Source organism: Penaeus japonicus, unplaced genomic scaffold (genome assembly GCF_977035675.1).
Source record: "Penaeus japonicus unplaced genomic scaffold, GWHDUDI00000001_assembly GWHDUDI00000037, whole genome shotgun sequence".
Classification (NCBI taxonomy): Eukaryota; Metazoa; Arthropoda; class Malacostraca; order Decapoda; family Penaeidae; genus Penaeus; species Penaeus japonicus.
The window spans coordinates 53,392-60,891 of record NW_028234439.1 but is presented as its reverse complement, the minus strand read 5'-3'; positions in this window follow the sequence as shown (position 1 = coordinate 60,891).

Here is a 7,500-nt window from a genome sequence, read left to right as displayed (position 1 = left end):
TTTCCTTCTAATATATAAACGCATAATCGTTATCGTTTTATTGTAGCATCACGTAATACTGAATATCATATCATCCATCATCACTTGTTCAGACATGTCAGAGTGGAGCAGCCATACCTAAGCGATCAAAAGGAATAGAGATACCTTGTGATCGCTGTCGTCAAAACTCTTTTCCTTCATTCATTTCTAGCTTTCCATTAAGTACATCAGACCTTATTTTCATTTAAGTTATCTGGCTGTTAATCTGTATTTTTTGGTTTTTTGGGGCGGGGTTTTTAAATCTAAGAAAGAGTAGGTCGTAAATTCTGAGCATTTATTACACGGGCGTAGTAAATGTTTCCACCTCTGCATGCGGCACTCTTACTTGCATTGTGAACTTCATATCAAACGTTATCGTGTAAGTTACTGCAACTATGAGATACTGTGCATTGCTATTGTGTACGCTGTCTGTAGTAGGCAATAACAACTTATGTTTCTCGAGAGGTTGATACCTTGGCCTAAAGAATATAGCATGTCGGGACAATTAGCGTCGTCTATATCATACGTATATATCGTATAAAATACCGTACTGAGTATGGATGTCAAGAGAATGGTGACTAGATCACGCTAGCGAATTTCGATCTCAGTGCGCTACGTAAGTACTATTGTTAGAATCATCGGGTTAACTATACACGAGAGGAAGTGAGAGAAATGAGTGGAGAAGAACACAATATCTATCATGTGTTGGTTTTAATCTGCCATTTCACAATTCATCAAACACGGAAAAGTGTTTTTGCAAGTTCCCAAAGATCGCGCGCTATAGTATATATATATATAAATAGTTTTATAATATAGTGATTATAAAATCACGCGAGAATATATATTATATATATATATATATATATATATGAGAAGGACATATATATATAGTATATATACTGTTATGATGATAAAGGAGTATATATATATCAAATGATATATATATGTGTGTGTGTGTGTGTGCGCGCTGATGTCGTGTGAAGGGTGTGTGAACCGTGACTCCGTGTGTGTTTGTGTGTGTTAATTGAATAATTAGGGAATCTCAGAAGAAGGTATATATATATTGTATGGGGGAGTAAAAGTATATATATGAAGTATGATATGAGGTATAGATCAGAATATTAAGAGAACCGTAAGGATATAGTAGTGTCTCATTCCGCCTACGAATTCCGGTCGCAGAGACTTTCAAGAGGTCACAGGTACTTGTAGAGCAGAGAGTTGGGTGTGAGTTCAGATCTGAAGAATTTTGATTGTTTGAATCCTTCATTGTCAATGTTCGTATGGCAAGGAAGAAGAAATTGTGTTGTAGAAAGAGAAAAATAATGTCTTTTAGATCTATGCAGAATGTGAAATAAGATTTTTCAAGTTTCCGTGCTTGCGCGTCAGAATGCAGATTTTATTGTTTTTACTTGCGTAGGTGAATATAAAGTTAAATTTCAAATGCATCGAAGTGGATATGCAGATTGGAGCGAGGGACCGTAGGAAGTTAAACTTCTTTGAAAACGGTTCAGCTAGTCAGCGGGGATAATTGTGAAACGGTCGACTGGTAGATTTGCTGGCAGCAAGACAGTTTCCGCTTTTCCCTTTTTCTCGGAGTGACAGTTTTATGATATACTGAGCCAAACTGATCCTTTAGGATCATAAAATCCTTATTTAAATAATTTTGTATCATGTCTATCTACACGACATGTGTCATAAATTATGTCATGAAAATTCTGTGACCTAAAAAAATATGTTACAAAGCTATGCATATGATAATTTGCTCGTGAAATGCATGACGATCACCGCGAAGAGAACCAGTGCGCGATTTGATGCAATGTATAGGAATCTGGGCCATTTGTAACAGAAAAGCAATTCAGACATCAAGACGTTTTTGGTGTTCGAGATGTTTTGTACCTTTCTTTTTAAGAATATTATAACATCATATAATCGGATATATCATGTATATGTATATTGGTATATATATATATCTATATATATATATATATATATATAGGGTATAGTATATTGTATAAAATAAACGTTACATATGTAAATTTGTATATCTGTGACAGAGACAACACGACGATTGTATATGTATGTATATATATATAGATATATTATAGGTGATATAGTATATAGTCTAGTATGTGTGTGTGTGGGATGTGTGAATGTGTGGGTGTTGGGGGAGGGGGTGCTGTGTGGATGGTGTGTGTGCGAAGAATCATATACAGATGATCGTATGTGTATGTGCTGAATGTATGTGGATACCTGGCGTGTGGGGCTCTCTTTTTCGTCAATTCATTCTCTCTCTCTCTCTTTCTCACTCGATCTGATCTCCGTCTTTCTCCCTTTCTCTCTCGTCTCAACTCAGTTGTGTGTGTGTGTATTCCAGCACCTCCCGACCTCCCTCCCCTCCACTCGCTTCTTACTCCACTCCCTCACACCCCCCTTCTCTCTCTTTTTTCAAGTTTAATATACACATCACAGACGCGCAAAGGGCATGGGCGGGACGAGAAGTAATCACTCAGCTAACGAGTGTTCCTCTCGTACTCAGAATGAATACGCGGCCTCCATGCTCTGCGGCAAATGCAATCATCAGCCAGGAGAAAAAGTACATCTGTTTGTTGGGTTTCCGAGTGCACTGTCCGTAACAGACGAATGGAATGTTACTCCGAAGGGGGATGGGATAAGATGACCGATTATACTTCAGTGAAACCGCTGGAGGAAATACCAATAGGCGGAGATCCGCTTGCGAAGATCAGTAGGACGAGGAGGAAGCTTTGCGAATGTTATATTAAATAGAAAGATGGAAGAAAAAAAGGATTTTTTTTTAGAAGGGAAGGAAATTGAATACTTTTAACTACTTGCAGGGGCGGTAACCGGGGAAGGGTTGAATGGGATATAAAGAGAAAAGTAGAATGAAGTTGAATGGAAAGTAAACGGAGAGACATCTGAGTGTAGCGCAAACGGGGAATCCCACAATACGAGACCGTAAGGGAAATAATTCAATTGGGTGTAGGTTATCTTTAAAAGACAAATTACTTGTTTTTTATTATTTTTTTCACTGCGGGAGACGAATGATTCGGAACATGAGTAGAGATATTATTTTCGTGGTGGAGGAAAGGTTAAAAGGGAAACAGCGAAGCAAAACACAAAATTATCTATATGGTCTATTTTATTACTTGGGACAAATAGGCTTCATGGCAAGTCAGGGTAGAATCAGCAGAGGTTTAATTGTTTTTATTTTATTGCCCAAGAATAAGTGTAAATATTGTTCGCGCGGATGAAAGAAGCAGCGACAAGCAGACAGGCAGAAGAGGTAAGAATTGCCATGAAAATCTGTTGATACGATGTATCACTGTCTTGTAGTTGTCACATCTCTCTGAGTAGGGTCGGCATTGTACTTCTCTTTCGCGTCCTCTCTCTCTCTCTCTCCTAGAGTGCGCTTGCTCCTTCGCTGTCTTTGAACTCCTCTCTCTCTCTCTCCTCTTCTATCCTCTTTACTCCTCTCTCTCCCTCTCCTTTTCTATATCCTCCTCCTCTCTCTCTCTCTCTCTCTCTCTCTTCCTTTCCTCATCCCTCTCTCTCTCTCGTCTCCTCTCTCATCTCTGCTCTCTCTCTCTCTCTCTCTCTCTCTACTCTCTCTCTCTTCTCACCTGCTAGAGCTCTCAATCTTTAGTTCTCTCTCTTCTTCATCTTTTCTCTCCCTCATAGCATGATTCATTTTAAAATTAGGTTATATGCTCATCTATAATAGTTTTTCTTCAGTTTTAGTTATCTGTTATAAAATCTCATTAGGAAATATCAAAGGATACCCCCCCACCTCGCTCTCTTTGTCTCTCTCTTTCTCTTTCTTTCTCACTCTCTCTCTCTCTCCCTCTCTCTCTCTCTCCCTCTCTCTTCTTCTCATCTCTTTCACATCTTTTGCTTTGTGGTGTCCTACGCATGCGCGCATCCTTCCGTGTATATAAGCTGTCTGTGTGTTTGTATTATATTATATTGCTGACATGTGTGTAGGGATCGAACTCACACATGGAAGTATTCGGAAGGAAGTGCAGTTACAAGTTTATTTCTCGGAAAGTCAAAATGCAAAAGACTGAAGGGCTTCCATGAAAGTCGGTAGGTGAGAAAAACGAGAAGGAAAAAAAATAGAGGGAAATTTGTTGCATGGAGAAATTACAAAAGGATAAAAAAAAATAGAATGAAATAAAACTCCCTTTTTTCAATATGAATATCAGTCAGAGAGACCAGACTATACCATCAAAGACTCTATCTCGCATTTTGAATACCCTACTGCAAATGCCTATGCATTGATAAAAGTACAAAGGAAAATAACGCTAGAGGTATATACCTTTAAAAGCGGGAACAGATCTTTATATAATTATTTCATTTGCTGGAGATACTTTATGCCAGAGAAACGACAGCAATGTTGCAATACAATAAGCTTTAAATTACTATATTTCCCTTTATATACATCTAACAGACGACGGAAAAGAAATTTGATTTTATGGCTGGATGTATGGCCATTGTTAACAATATCACGGAAGATAAAGTGATATATACGCCAATTTTTATTTGCCTTTTAATGTACTTATAGTACGTGAGAGTTCATTCATTAACTTATTAGTCTTTAGCGTTGATTTGAATGAGTAGATATCTGACAGAAGCAGATATCTATCTATATCTATATCTATCTATCTATCTATCTATATATGTATATAAGTATGTGTGTATGAGAACCCTAAAACTATGCGTCATATATTAGTTTCCAGAAAAGTAGGCAGAGAAGAGTCTTCGGCAACTTCCGATCACCTATCTTCTTCTTCTTCTTCCTCTTCATCTCCCGAAAACTTTAAAATATGCGGCCTCGGAAAACCATTCAATCTCCGTGGTTGTCTAATCAACATGGCTCAGCCTATATCGGGCGGAGGCTGTCAGGTTTTTGAAGCAACGCCTCATCGCTCTTATCAACTTTGCTGTTCTGTGGTGAAGCAATATCTTTTAGGCCTTTGATGTAGATGTCATTTGTGTTCGTGTGCTTTTGTGCATAGAGGTGATGTGTCTTCTCTCATCCTGTATTATGTAGCCAAGATTGATTAGATTGTTAGGAATCACTAACATGGATGAAAGCATATCCATCTACAAAGAAACGATTCATACATACATATATATATATATATATATATATATATATATATATATATATAAATATATATTTATCGTATATATATATATTATATATATAATTAATATATATATATTAAATGTATGGATGTATATATGTATGTGTGTTGTTTGTGTGTGGGTATGTATGTATGTATATATATATATAATATATATATATATATATATATATACATATATATATATATATGTGTGTGTGTGTGTGTGTGTGTGTGTGTGTGTTGTGTGTGTGTGTGATGTGTGAGTGTGTGCGTGTGCGTGTGTGGATGTGTGTTGGGTGTGTGTGTGTGTGTTTGTGTGTGTTCTTGTTTCTGTGTATAATATATATATATATATATATATATATATATGTATGCTGATATATAATTAGAGAGAGAGAGAGAGAGAGAGAGAGAGGAGAGAGAGAGATAGAAGAGGAGAGATTTACAAAAGAAATTTGATTCAAATAAAACTAAATGGAAAGCCATAAACATGTTTTCATAAAATAATTGGAATTCAGAGATATATAAATCAAATGGACAGTTACTTGATATTAGAACATAAGTATTTACCCACTCGGAAGTGATACTTTGCAGCATGTAATTGGATTAAGATCTTACATTAATATCCGACTGAAGCTGGGTGTTATCGGGATGTTTTGCAGTCGTATCATCATTACTAATTATAGATTTCTTTCATTAATGTTGGTGTTGTTACTATTCCCAAAATGTATATTTGTTTGTATTTCCTAATCACTATTATCATTGTTATCTATTGTCATAATTGTTATCATTATGATTCTTGATTTGTATTAATTCAAATTATTGATGTTGGTATTGTTTTTCTTAAATTTGCAATTATTATTGTTCTTCATCATTATCATCACTTTTCTGACCATCGCTAATGATTATGTGTTTTTTTGCCTTGTGATTCATTTTTCTCCTCGTATTTCCAAAGCCTTATCAAACTATAATAACTGAATTAAGAGTTCTACTTCTCCATTTTTCTCTCCGAAATTCCTTTCTGTAAGATCTTTTGGCCTAACCAAATTCTTTTTATTCTTTTAGTTGCCATATAATAATAATTTTTCTTTCTCTTGTTTGTTTCCTCCATCTAGTGTATAAACGCTTAATCGTTATCGGTTTTATTGTTGAATCACCGTAATACCTTGAATATCATAAAATTCATCACTTTGCTTAGACATGCTCATAAGTGGGGCCCCATAAAATAAGATCATTAGATGAGTTACCATTTATTCCTCCTCAAAAACTTTCCTTCATTCATTTCTAGCTTTCCATTAAGTACGTCAGCTTTCATTTGATTCATTGGCTGTTAATTTGTATGGTTGGGTTTTTTAAATATAAAAGCTAAGTCGTAAATTTTGAGAGTTTATTACACAGGGATAAATTTTCCACGCTCATTGCATTTCACCTTTGGCATTGTGATACTTCATAATCAAACTGGATTACGTTTTGCGGGTAGGTTATTGTGTACTGCGGTCATTTGCTATTATACGTACGCCTGTTCTTAATTAGGCAAATAATAAACAACTTATGTTGTCGGAGGGATGATAACCGGTGGGGCACCTATAAGGAAAGACAGACCAACACACGACACGCACACACACACGACACGACAACACACACATAGTATATAGATTTATTATTAGTTAATTATATAATATATATATATATATATAGGGTAGTATATAGTATGTACTATATAGTCCTGTGAAGTAGTATATAGGATATATACTATATATTATATAAAGTATATAGATTTATATATATGATACATAGTAGTAATAAATATGTAGTATATAGTTTATGAGAATGTATATATATGTAATATACAAACAGGTGACATATACATAACTATCAGATGTATATGATGTGATGATATTTTAAAAAAAAAAAAAGAGAAAAGAAAAAAAAAAAAAAAAAAAATAAACTAGAATAAAAAAAGTTTGAGTCTGAATGTAGTTGTTTCATGTACGACATCAGATTCCTAATAATAGCATATAAATCACGCACGGTATTTGCGTAGACGTAAGTAATTAGAGCCAATATTATGCATGGCATAGCTTTTGAAACATATGATTGGTGTGACGAAAGTTTTCGAGTGACATAATTGATAAACACATGTCAGTGAAGAGATACGATACAAATTAAGTAAATCAAGATGTTGTTATTGTAAAGGCTCATTTGGGGGGCCACAGGAGATTATATATAATGTCTACTCCATAAAAGAGGGGAAAAAGGTGAAAATGTTGCAGTCAGAAAATCCAGTCCCAAGTTTAAATTATCCCCCTGATACTGAACCGTTTAAAGAAGTTTA